Below are 21,834 nucleotides of genomic sequence, written 5' to 3'. Positions count from 1 at the left end.
TCCCTCCCTATTTCTGTATCCTCCTCCCGCCCCTACACCCCCTCCCTCTCTCTGTAACCTCCTCCAGCCCCTACACTCCCTCCCTATCTCCGTAACCTCCTCCAGCCCCTACTCCCCCTCCCTATCTCTGTACCCCCCTCCACCTCCTCCCTATCTCTGTCACCCCCTCCAGCCCCGACACCCCTTCCCTATCTCTGTAAACCCCTCCAACCCATGCACTCCCTCCCTATTTCTGTATCCTCCTCCCGCCCCTACACCCCCTCCCTCTCTCTGTAACCTCCTCCAGCCCCTACACTCCCTCCCTATCTCTGTAACCCCCTCCAGCCCCTACACCCCCTCCCTATCTCTGTAACCCCCTCCAGCCCCTATACCCCCTCCCTATCTCTGTAAACCCCTCCAACCCATGCACTCCCTCCCTATTTCTGTATCCTCCTCCCGCCCCTACACCCCCTCCCTCTCTCTGTAACCTCCTCCAGCCCCTACACTCCCTCCCTATCTCTATAACCCCCTCCAGCCCATACACCCCCTCCCTATCTCTGTCACCCGCTCCAGCCCCTACACCCCCTCCCTATCTCTATAACCCCCTCCCTATCTCTGTACCCCCCTCCAGCCCCTACACCCCCTCCCTATCTCTGTCACCCCCTCCAGCGCCTACACCCACTCCCTATCTCTGTCACCCCCTCCAGCCCCTACACCCCCTCCCTATCTCTGTCACCCCCTCCAGCCCCTACACCCCCTCCCTATCTCTGTCACCCCCACCAGCCCCTACACCTCCTCCCTATCTCTGTAACCCCCTCCAGCCCCTACACTCCCTCCCTATCTCTGTAACCCCCTAAAGCCCCTACACCCCCTCCCTATCTCTGTAACCTCCTCCAGCCCCTACACCCCCTCCCTATCTCTGTAACTCCCTCCAGTCCCTACACCCCCTCCCTATCTCTGTAACCCCTCTCCAGCCCCTACACCCCCTCCCTATCTCTGTAACCCCCTCCAGCCCCTACACCCCCTCCCTATCTCTGTAACCCCCTCCAGCCCCTACACTCCCTCCCTATCTCTGTAACCCCCTAAAGCCCCTACACCCCCTCCCTATCTCTGTAACCTCCTCCAGCCCCTACACCCCCTCCCTATCTCTGTAACCCCTCTCCAGCCCCTACACCCCCTCCCTATCTCTGTCACCCCCTCCAGCCCCTACACCCCCTCCCTATCTCTGTAACCCCCTCCAGCCCCTACACCCCTGTCATCTCTTCCACCCCAAGTGCGATCTGTACCCTCTTCCTTGGCCTGTTGAGCATTACCCCCCCCCCCTCAATTGCCATTGCTCTGCCACTGGTGGCCATGCCTTCAGCTCTCCTTTCCATTCTGAAACCTCTCTGTCTCTCTCTCTTACGTTCAGATGTTTCTTAATGCTGTCCTCTGTGAGTATGCCTGCAGTCACCAACACCTAATATGGTGTGGCTGAAATGTTCATCTGGCTCAGCTCTGTGAAGCGATATGGGATGCTACATAAATGCCACCCATTCTTTCCAGCCTTTTGGCATTTGGGGGAAACTTTATAATGAATTTTTTTCAATAACCATTTTTGATGACAATTTATCTGCAGGTCTTGGACTATTATTTAATTTCATAAGGAACAAATGCCCGATTTTGGACAGTCAGCGATATTGAATGTTAGTTGGTGACCAGGGCACAGGTCAGAGAGGAGAATCTGCCTTTGTGCAGTGCCCCAGGAGGAAACAGCTATCTACTGACATCTGCTGGTGGGTATGAGGGTGTGCAGGCATCAGAACAAGGAGAGAATAGGGCCCAAGACTTGGCAACGTCTCTCTTGAACAAAGGCAGAGGAAGGGGGGGGGGGGGGGGGGGGGTCGAGAGACAATGCACTGCTGCAGGGTCAGTCCTGAGAGAGCGCAACAGTGTCGGAGGGTCGACACGGAGGGACTGCTGCATTGCTGCAGGGTTAACACAGAGGAAGAACGGTCACTGGTTCCAAAACGTTAACTCTGATTTCTCTACACAGATGGTGCCAGACCTGCTGAGCTTTTCTACCATTTTCAGTTTTTGTTTTAACACTGAGGTAGCGCTGCATTACTGCTGGGTCTAGACTGAGGGAGCGCTGCATTACTGCAGGGTCTAGGCTGAGGGAGCGCTGCATTACTGCAGGGTCTAGGCTGAGGGAGCACTGCATTACTGCAGGGTCTAAGCTGAGGGAGCACTGCATTACTACAGGGTCTAGGCTGAGGGGGCGCTGCATTCCTGCAGGATTTAGGCTGAGGGAGTGCTGCATTACTGCAGGGTCGAGACTGAGGGAGCGCTTCATTTCTGCAGGGTCTAGGCTGCGAGGGCGCTGCATTACTGCAGGGTCTAGGCTGAGGGAGCGCTGTATTATTGGAGGGGCTAGGCTCAGGGAGTGCTGCATTACTGGAGGATCTAGACTGAGGGAGTGCTGCATTACTGCAGGGTCTAGGCTGAGGGAGCGCTGCATTACTGCAGGGTCTAGGCTGAGGGAGCGCTGCATTACTGCATTTGTGGGCGGCACGGTGGCACAGTGGTTAGCACTGCTGCCTCACAGCGCCTGAGACCCGGGTTCAATTCCCGCCTCAGGCGACTGACTGTGTGGAGTTTGCACGTTCTCCCCGTGTCTGCGTGGGTTTCCTCCGGGTGCTCCGGTTTCCTCCCACAGTCCAAAGATGTGCAGGTCAGGTGAATTGGCCAAGCTAAATTGCCCGTAGTGTTAGGTAAGGGATAAATGTAGGGGCATGGGTGGGTTGCGCTTCAGCGGGTCGGTGTGGACTTGTTGGGCCGAAGGGCCTGTTTCCACGCTGTAATGTAATGTAATGTAATCTAATCTAGGCTGAGGGAGCACTGCATTACTGCAGGGTCTAGGCTGAGGTAGCGCTGCAATACTGCAGGGTCTAGGCTGAGGGAGCGGTGCATTATTGCAGGGTCTAGGTTGAGGGAGCACTGCATTACTGCAGGATTTGGGCTGAGGGAGGGCTGCATTATTGCTGGATCTAGGCTGATGGAGTGCTACATTACTGCAGGGTCTATACTGACCGAGCACTGCATTACTGGTGTGTCTCGGCTGAGGAAGTGCTGCAGTACTGCGGAATCTAGGTTGAGGGAGTGTTGCATTACTGCAGCATCTAGACTGAGGGAGTGCTGCATTACTGGATAATTTAGGCTGAGGGGGTGCTGCATTACTGCAGTGTCTGGGCTGAGGAAGTGCTGCATTACTGGAGGGCCTAGGCTGAGGGAGTGCTGCATTACTGGTGGATCTAGGTGAGGGGTGCTGCATTATAGGAGGATCTAGCCTGAGAGTGTGCTGGATTACTGGACGATCTAGGCTGCGAGGGCGCTGCATTACTGCAGGGTCTAGGCTGAGGGAGGACTGCATTACTGGAGGATCTAGGCTGAGCGATCACGGCATTACTGCAGGGTCTAGGCTGAGGGAGCGCTGCTTTACTGGAGGATCTAGACTGAGGAAGCGCTGCATTACTAGAGGACCTAGGGTGAGGGAGCACTGCATTACTGTAGTGTCTAGGCTGAGGGAGTGCTGCATTGCTGGAGTATCTAGGGTGAGGGAGGGCTGCATTATTGCAGGGTCAAGGCTGAGGAAGTGCTGCATTACTGCAGGGTCCTGCTGAGATAGCGCTGCATTACTGGACGATCTAGACTGCGGGAGCACTGCATTACTGCAGGGTCTAGGCTGAGGGAGCGCTGCATTACTGCAGGATTTTAGTTTAGATTAGATTAGATTATTTACAGTATGGAAACAGGCTCTTCGGCCCAACAAGTCCACACCGACCCGCCCAAGCGCTACCAGACCCATTCCCCTACATTTACCCCTTCACCTAACACTACGGGCAATTTAGCATGGCCAATTCACCTAACCTGCACATCTTTGGACTGTGGGAGGAAACCGGAGCATCCGGAGGACACCCACGCAGACACAGGGAGAACATGCAAACTCCACACGGAGAGTCGCTCGAGGCTGGAATCAAACCCGGGTCTCTGGCGCTGTGAGGCAGCAGTGCTAACCACTGTGCCACCGTGCCGCCCACATTTGGGCTGAGGGAGCGCTGCACTACTGCAGGGTCTGGGCTGGGGGAGTGCTGCATTACTGGATAATCTAGACTGAGGTAGCGCTGCATTACTGCAGGGTCTGGGCTGAGAGGGTGTTGCTTTACTGCAGGGTCTAGGCTGAGGGAGTGCTGCATTACTGGAGAGCCTAGGCTGAGGGAGTGCTGCATTACTGCAGGGCCGAGGCTGAGGGATTGCTGCATTACTGGAGGATCTAGGCTGAGGGAGCGCTGCATTACTGGAGGATCTAGGCTGAGGGAGCACTGCATTACTGGAGGATCTAGGCTGAGGGAGCGCTGCATTACTGGAGGATCTAGGCTGAGGGAGCACTGCATTACTGGAGGATCTAGGTTGAGGGAGCGCTGCATTACTGCAGGGTCTAGGCTGAGGTAGCGCTGCATTACTGGAGGATCTAGGCTGAGGGAGCGCTGCTTTACTGCAGGGTCTAGGCTGAGGGAGCGCTGCATTACTGGAGGATCTAGGCTGAGGGAGCGCTGCATTACTGCAGGGTCTAGGCTGAGGGAGCGCTGCCTTACTGGAGGATCTAGGCTGAGGGAGCGCTGCATTACTGCAGGGTCTAGGCTGAGGTAGCGCTGCATTACTGGAGGATCTAGGCTGAGGGAGCGCTGCTTTACTGCAGGGTCTAGGCTGAGGGAGCGCTGCATTACTGGAGGATCTAGGCTGAGGGAGCGCTGCATTACTGCAGGGTCTAGGCTGAGGGAGTGCTGCTTTACTGCAGGGTCTAGGCTGAGGGAGCGCTGCATTACTGGAGGATCTAGGCTGCGAGGGCGGTGCATTACTGCAGTGTCTAGGCTGAGGGAGCGCTGCTTTACTGCAGGGTCTAGGCTGAGGGAGCGCTGCTTTACTGCAGGGTCTAGGCTGAGGGAGCGCTGCATTACTGCAGGGTCTAGGCTGAGGGAGCGCTGCATTACTGCAGGGTCTAGGCTGAGGGAGCGCTGCATTACTGGAGGATCTAGGCTGCGAGGGCGCTGCATTACTGCAGGGTCTAGGCTGAGGGAGCGCTGCATTACTGCAGGGTCTAGACTGAGGGAGGGCTGCATTACTGCAGGGTCTAGACTGAGGGAGCGCTGCATTACTGCAGGGTCTAGGCTGAGGGAGCGCTGCATTACTGGAGTACTGTGTGCAGTTTTGGTCTCCCTGTTACTACCAGGACGTTGCCGGGTATGGAAGGTTTGAGTTACAAGGAGAGGTTGGATAGGCTGGGAGTTTTCTCACTGGAGTGTAGGAGGGCAGCACTTATAATCAGAAAAACACATCATTTACTGACAGGGGTCACCTTGTGCTGGTTTCATTTAAATAAACTTTAAGAAGTTAAATACTTTAACTGGTGGGTTCAGTTAAGAACATCAGATCCCGGAGCAGGAGTGGGTCATCTGGCCCCTGCAGCCTGCTCCGCTGTTCAATAAGGTCATGGCTGACCTCTTCATGAACTCAGCTCCACTTACCCACCCTCTCACCGTATCCCGTAACTCCTTTACTGTTCCAAAACCTTTACCTTAAAAATATTCAACGAGGTTGCCTCAACTGGGCGGGGGGGGAATCCCACCGATTGCTAACCCTCTGGGTGAAGGGGTTCCTCCTCAGCTCCATCCTAAACCTGCCCCCGCCCCCCCGTTATTTTGAGGCTGTGCCCAGTTAATGGGAACACCCTCCCTGCATCGCTCTGATCTCCTCCCTTCATCAGTTTCTATGTTTCGATGAGATTCTCTCCCATTCTTCCCCAATTCCAATGAACACGGTCCCAGTCTACGCAACCCCCTCAACTTCAGAATCTGCCCCCTCTGTACCCCCTACAGTGCCAGGACGTCCCCTCTCAAGGAAGTGGACCAACACTGTACACAGCACTCCAGCAGTAAAGAGCACTTTTGTTTCCCCACCTTTCTGTTTTTGGTGATGTTAATTTGCATCCCGTGGCTGCTGTTTGGCTGTTTAATAAATTGCTAATTGGGTGATTCAAGAGATTGGTGGTTGAGAAGTTGGATACCCGGTCACCCGTTCAGTTAATTAATTGGGTGACTTGCTGGTGGGTCTTCCCACGAGGTTTGTTCATGTTGCTCATTCATTTGTCAATTGGGGAAACGGGTGGTGGTTTGATCAAAATTAAAGGGCTGGGTACTTCACTGCCCCTCGGTGGCCACAGGTTGTAATTACCGTTAAAACCTCAGGCCTGGCAAAAGCGTCTAATAACAGATCCAGGCAGCACAGGGTAGAGGGGCTTCTCATTCTCGACCACCCACAGATGGTTTCCACAGATCCATCCGTGCCCGGATGTCAAAGAACAATACAGCACAGGAAAGCCCTCTAAGCCCGCGCAGAGACATTTTGCCCTTCCATACTAAAACTGCCTTCCCTTACAGGATCTGTATCCCTCTGTTCCCTTCCTATTCATATATCCGTCTGGGTATTGCTTGAATGTTTCCACCTACTCCAGCTCGGGCAGTGAGTTCCACACACTTTCCGCCCTTTGTATGATAAACTTGCCTCACACATCTCTTTCAAACACCCCCCTCGCACCTTGAACCCATGTCCCCTAGTAACTGACCCCTCCCACCCTGGGGGAAAAAGCCTCATACTCTCCCTTCTATCCAGGCCGTTCACAATCTTGTAAACCTCTACCAGGTCGCCCCTCAACCTCCTGTGTTCCAGTGGAATCAAACCCAGTCTATCCGACCTTCCTTCATTACTAAAGCCCCCCCAGACCAGGCAACATCCTGATAAACCGTTTCTGTACCCTCTCCATAGCATCCAAATCCTTCTGGTAGTGTGGTGACCAGAACTGTACACAATATCCCAAGTGTGGCCTCACTAAAGTTCCACAAAGCTGCAGCGTAATCTGCCTACCCTTATACTCAATGCCCCTTCCAATGAAGTGGAGGTGATGGTGTTGGACTGGAGTGTACAAAGTTAAACATCACACAACACCACATTATACTTCCAAATAAACCTCTTGGACTGTAACCTGGTGTTGTGTGATTTCTAAGCTTCCAATAAAGGCAAGCATGTCATAGGACTTTATTACCACCTTATAGAAATGTAGAAAATAGGAGTAGGCCATTCAGCCCTTCGAACTGCACCACCATTCAATAATGATCATGGCTGATCATGCCATAGCCAGTTTTGAGAAGATTTGTTGCTCAGGTTGGGGTACTGGATGTAGGTTTGCTCGCTGAGCTGGAAGGTTTGTTTTCAGACGTTTCGTCACCCTACTAGGTAACATCATCAGTGAGCCTCCGGTGAAGTACTGCTCGTGTTTCCTGCTTTTTAATTATATGTTTGGGTTTCCTTGGGTTGGTGAGATCATTTCCTGTGATGGCATCATTTCCTTTTTTTTCTCAGGGGTTGGTAGATGGGGTCTATCTCGATGTGTTTGTTGATAGAGTTCCAGTTGGAATACCATGCTTCTAGGAATTCTCATGCGTGTCTCTGTTTGGCTTGTCCTGGGATGGATGTGTTGTCCCTGTCGAAGTGGTATCCTTCCTCCTCCGTATGTGAGGATAATAGTGAGAAAGGGTCATGTCTCTTTGTGGCTAGTTGGTGTTCATGTATCCTGGTGGCTAGCTTTCTGCCTGTTTGTCCAACGTAGTGTTTGTTACAATTCCTTCACGGTATTTTGTAAATGACAATAGTTTTGCTTGTTGTCTGTATAGGATCTTTCAGGTTCATTAGCTGCTGTTTTAGTGTGTTGGTGGGTTTGTGGGGGACCATGATCCCAAGGGGACTGAGTAGTCTGGCAGTCATTTCCGAGATGTCTTTGATGTAGGGGAGAGTGGCTAGGGTTTCTGGACATGTTTTATCTGCTTGTTTGAGTTTGTTGCTGAGAAATCGGCAGACTGTGTTCATTGGGGACCCGTTCTTTTTGAATACACTGTATAGGTGAATCTCCTCTGCTCTGGTGTAGTCCCTCTGTGCTGCAGTGTGTGGTGGCTCGGTGAAATAATGTTCTGATGCAGCTTCGTTTGTGGGTGTGAAGAAAACGACAACAAACTGACATTCCTAGATGTCGCAGCAGAGTGAACAGCCAATGGGGAACTTCAAACCAGCGTCTACAGGAAAACAACGCATACAGACCAAATACTGAACTGCAGAAGCAGTCATCCCAACGTTCACACACAAAGCTGCAGTGTGAGGAAGGACATTGTTGCTATTGAGGGAGTCCAGCGAAGGTTCACCAGACTGACTCCCGGGATGGCAGGGCTGACGAATGAGCAAAGACTGGATCAACTGGGCTCGTACTCGCTGGGATTTAGAGGAATGAGAGGGGACCACAAAGAAACATATAAAATCCTGATGGTACTGGACAAGCTAGATATGGGAAGAATGTTCCTGCTGTTGTGCAAGTCCAGAACTAGGGGTCACAGAATTCAGGGTAAGCCATCCAGGAGTGAGATGAGGAAGAATGTGTTCACCCAGAGAGCTGTGAACCTGTGGAATTCTCTCCCAGAGGACGCTGCAGGGGCCAGGTCATTCGATAGATTCAAGAGGGAGCTGGACATGGCCCTTGTGGCTAAAGGGATCAAGGGATATTCCTCACACTAGGAGACCAAAACTGCATACAGTCCTCAATCTGCCTTATGTCCTTGGAGAATGAGCAGGCCGTGTCCTCCAGAACCCTGGAATATTTCACATGGACAGAGAGGTGGGCACTACAGGGGCTGGGGTGTTATATTCCCCCTTCCCTCACAACCCATTTGCCTTTCCACATCCCCTGATTTTCCATTTTGGTTTTATTTTACGACGGTCCTAAGTTTGTGACTTGGTTTAGTTTTGTAACAACAAGACAGCGAGTGAGCTGGCTCCTTTCCCCAGTGGGAGGCTGGTTTCTGGGCAGGGAGAAGGTGTTTCTGAAGGGAATGGTGGAGACTGCGACTCGTGTTAAACTGCAGAGTGACAACCAAAACACCCGCAAATCTCTGAGGTCCTGATCGATCCTAACATAACATCTGAACAACGGTGCGTTAAGCAATACGACGTAGCGATGCAGAGAGACCGATGGGTGGCACAGATCTCTTGCTCTTATGGGTGGCGCACCGACACAAGTCTAGGAAGAATGGACTGAACGGCCTGCGATTCATTTACAAAAGGTTTCTGCTCACGGTTTGATTTTGTCACACACACAGTTAACATTATTTCTAAAAGGTTACACCTGAAAGGAAAGGTACAGAGGAGGGGCTGACAGAACTTGGCGGTGCCTTATCTGATTTGGAAACGATCTCGGTTTGTGTACACAGCCAATGGAAGGAGGAAGGAGGGGCTGCGGCAAAATCAGGGCACCAGCAGCAAAGGTCAGCTGCTTTATTCTTACACCCCACCCCCTCCATCTCTGCTGACCCCGGGGCACGTTGAAACAGAACCACACCTCTCTTTCCCCGCTCTGATCTTCCTCCTCCCACCCACCCATCAGCCCACAACCACCGCCCCAAGGCAGTGGAGAAGATAAGACAGATTTATGGGACTCAATGGTTCTAGCTGGTCTGGGTTGGGGTTGTTCACCCAAAAGGAGATGGCTGGGAGGTCAACCCATTTTGAGTTTTCAAATAGCAGAGGGTGCTTTGACAGAGTCGATGTCGAGAAGGTGTCCCCTCCCTATGAGACAGTCCTGAATCCGGAGACAAATTTTCCCCTCCTCCCAATCCAAACCCTGCAGAGTGGGGAGGATGTGGGACTCACTCCCATAGAGAAGGGTCGAGGGAAGGTGTGGATATGTTTGAGGGGGGGGGGGGGGGGGGGGGGTAAGCTGTGTAAACGCCTGGATGGACAAAGGGGTAGAAGGATATGGGAATGGAGTGATAAAAGGAGTCTGGAATGATAAGATTAGATTCCCTAAAGTGTGGAAACAGGCCCTTCGGCCCAACCAGTCCACACCGACCCTCCGAAGAGTAACCCACCCAGACCCATTTCCCTCTGACAAATGCACCTAACACTACGGGCAATTTAGCGTGGCCAATTCACCCTAACCTAAACATCTTTAGGAATAAAGTGGCCAAAGGAGAACTTTAAAACTTTTGTAAAAATTCATTCATGGGATGAGGGCGTCCAGCTGGGCCCAGCATTTATGGCCCATCCCTAATTGCCCAGAGGGCAGTTGGGAGTCAACCCCATCGCTGTGGGTCTGGAGTCACGTGTGGGCCAGACCAGGTAAAGATGGCAGTTCCCTTCCCTGAAAGATATTAATGATCCAGCTGGGGATTTTCGACAATAGTAGTCATTAGATTCTTAGTTCCAGATTTTTAAAAAAACTTAATTCAAATTCCACCATCCGGGATTCGAACCCGGAAGCCTGGAACATTATCCGGGTCACTGGATTAATAATACCCGCTAAGCCATTGCCTGTAAGGAAGAAGGGAGAGATGGGAAAGGAATGCAGTGACAAAAGGGGAAGAGGAGGAGGACTAGGAACACTATCCAATGATCTAAGTGGATGGTTGTTGTCTCCATCTCTTTGTACAGAGTAGTCGAACTAGTCCCAACTGTTCCATACACTCCTTTCCAACAAGCAGCAAACATTTCCAGAGACTTACAAGTCACTATTAGTCTGGCACGAACATCAAGTCCCACCTTTCCCTCCTGTGTCCTTTCCCAAACCCTCACTGTTCTTTTTTAAGAAAATGAACCAAATTGAAAAACAAATCAATACCAGGACCATGATACCGTGGACCAGAAACCCATCAACAAAAGGAGCTGGGAGAGCTCTCAAACAAACCGACGCACGTGTTCGGGAAGAGATCAGCTCTTTACAATTTACAAACCCACCACCAATTAACAAATGACAATGAACATAGATTAACAAATGACAATAACAAGTGAGGTAAACAAGGGAAGGACAAAATCAAACCGGGAGCTGGAGTGGGAGAGAATGCGGTTTAAGAGTGTGGTGCTGGAACAGCACAGCAGGTCAGGCAGCGTCCAAGGAGCAGGAGAATCGACGTTTCAGGCATAAGGTCTTCATCAGGAGTGTATCAGTCATTCCTGATGAAGGGCTTATGCTCGAAACGTTGATTCTCCAGCTCCTCGGATGCTGCCTGACCTGCTGTGCTTTTCCAGCACCACACTCTCGACTCTGATCTCCAGAATCTGCAGTCCTCATGTTCTCCTGGGAGACAACGCAGCCCAGCTCCCGTGGTGCCCACCTCTCTCTCGGGAAGATTTGAGGATAGTGATTGGCACTCCCTCTTCAAGGACACCCTGGCACGAACCCAGAGCTCTGGGAGGGAGGCAGAACGATTCCAGCTCTTAAATACAAAATCCAAGCAGCATCAGCTGCTCTCCAACAATCTGGCAGGGCCTTATAGGCTCCGACATTTCCTGCAACACTGAGGAACAGGAGCTCTGCCTAAAGGTGGGAATTAGTTCCAGGCCACTCTGTGGGGGCACTATTTCAGCACAGGGAGTGGCTGACGTGTGGATCAGACTCTGGAGGGGAGATGGTGCAGGTTGTGACAAAGTCAAACAGGAGCATAGCTGAATCTCGGCCTCCGCTGTATGTTCCTGCACTGACCCACGTTCTCCTTGGAATCCAAACACCTTCCAAACGAACACCCGCTTCCATCCAGAAGGACAAGGGTCAGCAGATACATGGGAACACCACACCACACCACACCCCACCCCGCCCTGCAAGTTCCCCTCTGAGCCCCTCACCATCCCGACTTGGAGATATATCGCTGTTCCCAAAGTGTGGCTGGGTCAGAATCCTGGGATTCCTTCCCTAACACCATACGGATTGCAGGAATTCAAGAAGGCAGCTCACCCCCACCTTCTCAAGGGGCAACTAGGGACGGGGGCAATTAAAATGTTGCTGACCAGCCAGCGATGTCCATGTCCCACAACCTAATTAAAAAATACACAGTCAACGCCCAGTCTTCAGTACACTCAATAGCAGGTCCATCTCTGGGGTAGAGATTCCAAAGGATCCCACTCTCATCGCAGTGATATCATTTCACTTCCCCTTATCCCAAAATGACCAATGGTCTTATCCGAAGATGCCCATATCCTATGAATAAATGATAAAAACTGAGATGGTTTTGGAAAGACGTTTGCAGGAGAGATTAACAATGAGGTTTCCAGTCATGACTGAAGTTCATACGTACGAAGAGTTTGCAAAGGCTGGGACAATTTTCTGAGGAGAGTGGATTACCACCAGGAGATGTGATCATGGTTCTCAATGTCATGAGGGATCCGGACAGAGTGGCCAGGGGAAAGCTAGTGTGGTCAGAGCAAGATCACATCACAATATTATAACGTGATTGGCAACAGGAAGAAGGGACAGGAGGAAAAGCATTCTCACACAGCAAGGGGTTAGGGTCTGGAGTGTACTGTCTGAGAGTGTGGGGGAAGGGGAGGTTCACTCGAGGGGTTAGGGTATGGGATGTACTGTCTGAGAGTGTGGGGGGAGGGGGAGGTTCACTCGAGGGGTTAGGGTATGGGATGTACTGTCTGAGAGTGTGGGGGAGGGGGAGGTTCACTCGAGGGGTTAGGGTATGGGATGTACTGTCTGAGAGTGTGGGGGAGGGGGAGGTTCACTCGAGGAGTTAGGGTATGGGATGTACTGTCTGAGAGTGTGGGGGGAGGGGGAGGTTCACTCGAGGGGTTAGGGTCTGGAGTATACTGTCTGAGAGTGTGGGGGGAGGGGGAGGTTCACTCGAGGGGTTAGGGTCTGGAGTGTACTGTCTGAGAGTGTGGGGGGGAAGGGGAGGTTCACTCGAGGGGTTAGGGTCTGGAGTGTACTGTCTGAGAGTGTGGGGGGAGGGGGAGGTTCACTCGAGGGGTTAGGGTCTGGAGTGTACTGTCTGAGAGTGTGGGGGGAGGGGGAGGTTCACTCGAGTGGTTAGGGTCTGGAGTGTACTGTCTGAGAGTGTGGGGGGGAAGGGGAGGTTCACTCGAGGGGTTAGGGTCTGGAGTGTACTGTCTGAGAGTGTGGGGGGAGGGGGAGGTTCACTCGAGGGGTTAGGGTATGGGATGTACTGACTGAGAGTGTGGGGGGGAGGAGGAGGTTCACTCGAGGGGTTAGGGTCTGGAGTGTACTGTCTGAGAGTGTGGGGGGGAAGGGGAGGTTCACTCGAGGGGTTAGGGTATGGGATGTACTGACTGAGAGTGTGGGGGGGAGGGGGAGGTTCACTCGAGGGGTTAGGGTCTGGAATGTACTGTCTGAGAGTGTGGGGGGAGGGGGAGGTTCACTCGAGGGGTTAGGGTCTGGAATGTACTGTCTGAGAGTGTGGGGGGAGGGGGAGGTTCACTCGAGGGGTTAGGGTCTGGAGTGTACTGTCTGAGAGTGTGGGGGGAGGGGGAGGTTCACTCGAGGGGTTAGGGTATGGGATGTACTGACTGAGAGTGTGGGGGGAGGGGGAGGTTCACTCGAGGGGTTAGGGTCTGGAATGTACTGTCTGAGAGTGTGGGGGGTGAAGGTGAGGTTCACTCGAGGGGTTAGGGTCTGGAGTGATCTGTCTGAGAGTGTGGGGGGAGGGGGAGGTTCACTCGAGGGGTTAGGGTCTGGAGTGATCTGTCTGAGAGTGTGGGGGGGGAAGCGGAGGTTCACTCGAGGGGTTAGGATCTGGAGTGATCTGTCTGAGAGTGTGGGGGGGAAGGGGAGGTTCACTCGAGAGGTTAGGGTCTGGAGTGTACTGTCTGAGAGTGTGGGGGGGAGGTTCCCTCGAGAAGTTAGGGTCTGCAATATACTGTCTGTCAATGTGCGGGGAGGGGGAGATTCACTCTCACAGAGATGTACAGCATGAAAACAGACCCTTCAGTCCAACCGGTCCATGCCGACCAGATATCCCAACTCAATCTAGTCCCACCTGCCAGCACCCGGCCCATATCCCTCCAAACCTTTCCCATTCATGTACCCATCCAGATGCCTTTTAAATGTTGTAATTGTACCAGCCTCCACCACTCCCTCTGGCAGCTCATTCCATACACATACCATCCTCTGTGTGAAAAAGTTGCCCCTTAGCTCTCTTTTATATCTTTCCCCTCTTATCCTAAAGCTATACCCTCAAGTTCTGGACTCCTCCACCGCAAGGAAAAGACTTTGTCTATTTATCCAAGCGCCTCATTGACCTATATAAGGTCACCCCTCAGCCTGAGCGCTCCAAGGAAAACAGCCTCCTCCAACCCTGGCAACATCCTTGTCAATCTTTTCTGAACCCTTTCAAGTTTCACAACATCTTTCCGATAGGAAGGAGACCAGAATTGCACGCAATATTCCAACAGTGGCCTAACCAATGTCCTGTACAGCTGCAACATGACCTCCCAACTCCTGTACTCAATACTCTGACCAATAAAGGAAAGCATACCAAACACCTTCTTCACTATCCTATCTACTTGCAACTCCACTTTCAAGGAGCTATGAACCTGCACTCCAAGGTCTCTTTGCTCATGCAAGGCCACATCAGTGAACTGAAATGTAAACAAATTTAGGTGAGACCAGTATACAAATTTAGTAAGGCATGAATTTCTCAGGACTGTACATCGTTGTGGCTAGGCCTGAATTAAAACAAGGCAGTGCATAAGTATGATGGGCAGTGTAGTGCCACCAATCTAAAGAAAGAAAATGGAAAAGGCAGAAGAAAGTTAAAAATCACACAACACCAGGTCATAGTCCAACAGGTTTAATTGGAAGCACTAGCTTTGAAAGCGCTGCTCCTCCACACCCACCTGATGAAGGTGCGGCATTTCAAATGCTAGTGCTTCCAAATAAACCTGTTGGACTATAACCTGGTGTTGTGTGATTTTTAACTTTGACAACCCCAGTCCAACACCAGCATCTCCAAATCATGACAGGTAGAAGAGATGCAACTGTACTGAACTCTTTTTATCCGGGTGGAAGGGTTCAAGGCCCAAGGAGTAAATTTTATTGTTGATAGCTCATTGCTGGTTCCTGTAATCCAAGAGTACCTGAATGACTCAACCTTTCTGCAGTGGTACAGGAGTTCACATGCAAATGCCATGGAAAATCAAAACTCCAGTAAACCATTTATTTTAGGAGACAAGAATTCTTATTAAATGTACTTCCTCTTGCTTTGCCTGGTTTTGATTTTGTGGTGTAACCAACCATTCCATTTCTATGAGAGCAAGTGACTTGAGGGGTTAGGGTCTGGAGTGTACTGTCTGAGAGTGTGGGGGGAGGGAGGGGGAGGTTCACTCGAGGGGTTAGGGTCTGGAGTGTACTGTCTGAGAGTGTGGGGGGAGGGAGGGGGAGGTTCACTCGAGGGGTTAGGGTCTGGAGTGTACTGTCTGAGAGTGTGGGGGGAGGGGGAGGTTCACTCGAGGGGTTAGGGTCTGGAAAGTACTGTCTGAGAGTGTGGGGTGAGGGGAGGTTCACTTGAGAGGTTAGAGTCTGGAATGTACTGTCTGAGAGTGTGGGGGGAGGGGGAGGGGGAGGTTCACTCGAGGGGTTAGGGTCTGGAATGTACTGTCTGTGAGTGTGGGGGGAGGGGGAGGTTCACTCGAGGGGTTAGGGTCTGGAATGTACTGTCTGAGAGTGTGGGGGGACGGGGAGGTTCACTCGGGGGGTTAGGGTCTGGAATGTACTGTCTGTGAGTGTGGGGGGGAGGGGGAGGTTCACTCGAGGGGTAGGGTCTGGAATGTACTGTCTGAGAGTGTGGGGGGAGGGGGATGTTCACTCGACGGGTTAGGGTCTGGAAAGTACAGTCTGAGAGTGTGGAGGGACGGGGAGGTTCACTCGAGGGGTTAGGGTCTGGAATGTATTGTCTGAGAGTGTGGGGGAGGGAGGGGGAGGTTCACTCGAGGGGTTAGGGTCTGGAATGTACTGTCTGAGAGTGTGGGGGGAGGGGGATGTTCACTCGAGGGATTAGGATCTAGAAAGTACTGTCTGAGAGTGTGGGGGAGGGGGAGGTTCACTCGAGGGGTTAGGGTCTGGAATGGACTGTCTCAGAGTGTGGGGGGAGGTTCACTCGAGGGGTTAGGGTCTGGAATGTACTGTCTGAGAGTGTGGGGGGGAGGGGGATGTTCACTCGAGGGGTTAGGGTCTGGAATGTACTGTCTGAGAGTGTGGGGGGAGGTTCACTCGAGGGGTTAGGGTCTGGAATGTACTGTCTGAGAGTGTGGGGGGAGGTTCACTCGAGGGGTTAGGGTCTGGAATGTACTGTCTGAGAGTGTGGGGCGAGGTTCACTCAAGCGGTTAGGGTCTGGAATGTACTGTCTGAGAGTGTGGGGGGAGGGGGAGGTTCCACGAAGGGTTAGGGTCTGGGATGTACTGTCTGTGAGTGTGGGAGGAGGGGGAGGTTTACTAGGGGGGTTAGGGTCTGGTATGTACTGTCTGAGAGTGTGGGGGGAGGGGGGGTTCACTCGAGGGGTTAGGGTCTGGAAAGTACTGTCTGAGAGTGTGGGGGGACGGGGAGGTTCACTCGAGGGGTTAGGGTCTGGAATGTACTGTCTGTGAGTGTGGGGGGAGGGGGAGGTTCACTCGGGGGGGTTAGGGTCTGGAAAGTACTGTCTGAGAGTGTGGGGGGAGGTTCACTCGAGGGGTTAGGGTCTGGAATGTACTGTCTGAGAGTGTGGGGTGAGGGGGAGGTTCATTCGGGGGGTTAGGGTCTGGAAAGTACTGTCTGAGAATGTGGGGGGAGGGGGAGGTTCACTCGAGGGGTTAGGGTCTGGAATGTACTGTCTGAGAGTGTGGGGGGAGGGGGAGGTTTACTCGAGGGGTTAGGGTCTGGAATGTACTGTCTGAGAGTGTGGGGGGAGGGGGAGGTTCACTCGAGGGGTTAGGGTCTGGAATGTACTGTCTGAGAGTGTGGGGGGAGGGGGAGGTTCACTCGAGGGGTTAGGGTCTGGAAAGTACTGTCTGAGAGTGTGGGGGGAGGTTCACTCGTGGGGTTAGGGTCTGGAATGTACTGTCGAGAGTGTGGGGGGAGGTTCACTTGAGAGGTTAGGGTCTGGAAAGTACTGTCTGAGAGTGTGGGGGGGAGGGGGGGTTCACTCGAGGGGTTAGGGTCTGGAAAGTACTGTCTGAGAGTGTGGGGGGAGGGGAGGTTCACTCGAGGGGTTAGGGTCTGGAATGTACTGTCTGAGAGTGTGGGGGGAGGGGGAGGTTCACTCGAGGGGTTAGGGTCTGGAATGTACTGTCAGAGAGTGTGGGGGGGAGGGGGGGTTCACTCGAGGGGTTAGGATCTGGAATGTACTGTCTGAGAGTGTGGGGGGAGGGGGAGGTTCACTCGAGGGGTTAGGGTCTGGAAAGTACTGTCTGAGAGTGTGGGGGTAGGTTCACTCGAGGGGTTAGGGTCTGGAAAGTACTGTCTGAGAGTGTGGGGGGAGGGGGAGGTTCACACGGTGGGTTAGGGTCTGGAATGTACTGTCTGTGAGTGTGGGAGGAGGTTCACCCGTGGGGTTCGGGTCTGGAATGTACTGTCTGAGAGTGTGGGGGGAGGGGGAGGTTCACTCGAGGGGTTAGGGTCTGGGCTGTACTGTCTGAGAGTGTGGGGGGAGGGGGAGGTTCACTCGAGGGGTTAGGGTCTGGGCTGTACTGTCTGAGAGTGTGGGGGGAGGTTCACTCGGGGGGTTAGGGTCTGGAATGTACTGTCTGAGAGTGTGGGGGGGAGGGGGAGGTTCACTCGAGGGGTTAGGGTCTGGAATGTACTGTCTGAGAATGTGGGGGGGAGGGGGGGTTCACTCGAGGGGTTAGGGTCTGGAAAGTACTGTCTGTGAGTGTGGGGGGAGGGGAGCCCAGCCAGTACAGATGCGATGAGCTGAATGGCCTCCTTTACGCTGAAACAATTCTGTCAACCACATGAGAATGTTATTTGTGTTATGAGATCACCATCTGTTCATCTCACCCCCCCTGGGAATATCTACAGAGAACATCAGCCTATTTTCCTGTCTCCCTAGTCACAGATCCACCTGCTCAACCCAGGGACCCATCGAGAGAGACTTCAATTTCAGTTTCAGGTCAACAACTTCTATCAGAACCGGGAAAGGTCGTGGATCCAGTGCGGAGTCAGGGGTAGAACAGGAGGCTCAAGAGAGTAACCTACAGAGACAGATGATGGGCCGTGACAGAAGGAGGACTCCAAAGAGACAGCAGGTGGGTGTAGCATCGGTGTGAATTCCAGTGGCCGAACCATCCATCACCAGCAGCCTCAGCACTGAATCCTTCTCTGTAGGTCAGAGAGACCTCCCTGTGTCTGAAACCCAGCACTCCAACTAAACAACACTTAAAGTCATACAGCACGGAAACAGACCCTTCAGCCCAACCAGTCCTCCACAACCACCTGATGAAGGAGCGTCACTCCGAAAGCTAGTGCTGTTGGACTATAACCTGGTGTTATGTGATTTTTAACTTTGTACACCCCAGTCCAACACCAGCATCTCCAAATCATAAACTAGCCCCAGCTGCCTGCTCCTGACCCATATCCCTCCAGTCCTTTCCTATCCAGGTCCTTATCCAAATGTACCCATACCCACCACTCCCTCAGGAAGTTCACTCCACACATGAACAACCCTCTGGGTAAAAGATTTGCCCCTCATGTCTCTCTTAAATCTCTCTCCCCTCTCACCTTAAAAATGTGTTCCCTACTCTTGAAATCCCCCACCCTAGGGAACAGACAACTACCATTAACCCTATCCATGCCCCCCCATGGTTTTATAAACCTCTGTAAGGTCACCTCTTAACCTCCAACACTCCAGTTAAAAAAGTCCCAGCCTATCAAGCCTTTCTTTATAACTTGAATCTTCCGTTCCCAGCAACATCCTGGTAAATCTCTTCTGAACCCTCTCCAGCTTAATAATAACCTTCCTGTAACAGGGAGACCAGAACTGGGCACGGTGTTCCAGACGAGGCCACACCAACGTCCTGTACAACCCCAACATGATGTTCCCAATCCCCTGTACTCAAAGGTCTGAGTAAGTGTGCCAAATGCCTTCTTAACCCTCCTGTCTATACGTGATGCAAACTTCAAAGGATTATGTACCTGAACCCCCAGATCCCTCTGTCATACACCACCAGCCAAGGCCCCACCATAAAAAGCCCTGCCCTTGTTTATTGGACCAAAATGCAACACCTCACATTTATCCAGATTGAACTCCATTTACCATTTTTCAGTCCATTGACTCATTTGATCAAGATCCCTTTGTAATCTTAGAAACCCTTCTTCACTGTATACTATGCCATCAATCCTGGTGTCGTCTGCAAACTTACGAACCATGCCTTCTTTATTCCCACCCAAATCATTTATTTCAATGACAAACATCATGATGTGATGTTTGGTTTCAGTTTAAGGACCTCAATTCCTCCCCTTCTTAATATCCTGACAAAAAGTAAAACTTGCATTCATATAGCGCTGCAGGGCGCCCCAAAACGCTTCTCAGCCCACGAGGAATTTCTGAAGCGCAGCAGCTGTCGTAATGTGGGACACCCAGCAGCCAGTTAGTGCACAGCAAGCTCCCACAAACAGCAATGTGAGAAAAACCCAGTTCATCTGCCTTCAATGACATTGAGTGACAGTGTATGACTTCAAACGTAATTTGTACTTCACATGTTAAAAATTGGGTGAGATAGTTTTAGTTTCACTATTTTTTTAGGCTTCACGCAGCAGGGTAAGGGGGGGGGGGGTGTGGTTTGGAGGCATTTGTTGACCCGCAGTTTTAATGAGGTTTTACAACCTTTTGCGACTATACTATCACTTTAAATGTCTATTTTATCCTGGAAGATTTTCGCAGAGAGTTTGTACTGAGCACTGAAGACAGCTACAGTCAACAATGTGTGAGGGCTTTAGTTTTTTTTAAGTTGGAACAAAAGGGAGAGGCTGAACAGGCTGGGGCTATTTTCACTGCACCTTCAGAGGCTGAGGGGTGACCTTATAGAGGTTTATAAAATCATCAGGGGCATGGATAGGATGAATGGATAAAGTTTTTTTCCCAGGCGTTGGAGAGTCCAAAACTAGAGTGCATTGGTTTAGGATGAGAGAGGAAAGATGTAAAAGGGACCCGAGGGGCAACTTTTTCACGCAGAGGCTGATGTGTGTGTGCAATGAGCTGCCAGAGGAAGTGGTGGAGGCTGGTATAACTACAGCATTTAAAAGGCATCTGGATGGGTATATGAATAGGAAGGGTTTGGAGGGATATGGGTTGAGAGTGTGTTGCTGGAAAAGCACAGCAGGTCAGGCAGCATCCAAGGAGCAGGAGAATCGACGTTTCAGGCCAGAGCCCTTCATCAGGAATTTAAAGGGATATGGGCCAAGTGCTGGCAAATGAGACTAGATTAGATTAGGATATCTGGTCAGCATGGATGAGTTGGACTAAAGGATCTATTTCCATGCTGTACAGTTGTATGACTCTATATACAATCACTTTTCCTTTCTAAGTTGTTCAGATTTATTGTTAAGTAACAGTGGCCCCAGCACTGATCCCCATGTCACGCCATAGTCCTGGTATTTGCTGAGATTAGGGGGTATTTGCTGGGTTTTGGTGGTATAGGAAGGCATTTAAGGGTTTTAATGGGAGTGGGGCTATCTAATTTAGTTTGAGGATAATTGGGGACATATTTTGAGGCTGGGTGTTTATGATGGAGCTTGAAGTATTTGATGGGGTTTGGAGGCTGTCTGATGGCAGCTGTGGGATATTTTCTGAGGAGTTGGGAGTTATATGATGTGATTGGATGTATCAATGAGGTTTGGGGGTATGTGATATGTAGCTGGAGCCATCTAATGTAATTTGGGGTAATTTCTGGAAATTGGGGATATTTGATTAGATACCAGTGGGTGGCGTTTGGTGGTAATATATTGGGGATTTGGGATATGTGATAAAGGTTGGAGGAGGTTTATTCTGGAGTTTAGGCATATCTGATAGAGTTTGGGAGGGCTTTATGATGGGGGGGTTGGGTGTATTTGATGAGAGTTGATCCATCATAAGGTCAGAAGTGGGGATGTTTGCTGATGATTGCACAGTGTTCAGCACCATTCACCACCCCTCAGATACTGAAGCAGTCTGTGTTCAAATGGAACAAGATCTGGACAATAGCCAGGCTTGGGCTAATAAGTGGCAAATAACATTGTCTCTTGTTGGTGAAGGTATTTGTGTGGCACCAATCTAATCACTGCCCCTTGACATTGATTGGCATTTCCATCACTGAACCCCCCCCCCCCCAAACCATCAACATCCTGAGAGTTGACCAGAAACTGAACTGGACTTGCCACATAAACCCAGCGGCTACAAGAGCAGGTCAGAGGCTGGGAATCCTGCAGCGAGTAACTCCCCTCCTGACTCCCCCCAAAGCCTGTCCCACCATCTACAAGGCACAAGGCAGGAGGGTGAGGGGATACTCCCCACTTGCCCCTGGATGGGGGCAGCTCCAACAACACTCAAGAAGCTCGACACCATCCAGGGACAAAGCAGCCCCCGCTGGATTGGCCCCACACACACAAACACCCCCTCCCTCCCTCCCTCCACCGACGCTCAGTAGCAGCAGTGTGTACCATCTACAAGAAACTCACCAAAGATCCTCAGGCAGCACCTTCCAAACCCACGGCCACTTCCATCTAGAAAAGAAGGGGGCGGCAGATACACGGGAACACCATCCCCTGCAAGTTTTGTTGAACTTTTATTGGTAGAGGGATTGATAGAAGGATCGGAGCCATGAGGTCATGCTGCAGCTGTACAAAACTCTGGTGCGGCCGCACTTGGAGTATTGCGTACAGTTCTGGTCACCGCATTATAGGAAGGATATGGAAGCTTTGGAAAGGGTTCAGAGGAGAATCACTAGGATGTTGCCTGGTATGGAGGGAAGGTCTT

The sequence above is a fragment of the Chiloscyllium plagiosum genome, unplaced genomic scaffold (genome assembly GCF_037043375.1).
Source record: "Chiloscyllium plagiosum isolate Xiang-an unplaced genomic scaffold, Cpla_swu_hap1 HiC_scaffold_46, whole genome shotgun sequence".
In the NCBI taxonomy this organism is placed as follows: domain Eukaryota; kingdom Metazoa; phylum Chordata; class Chondrichthyes; order Orectolobiformes; family Hemiscylliidae; genus Chiloscyllium; species Chiloscyllium plagiosum.
Note: the sequence above shows the minus strand (reverse complement) of the source record.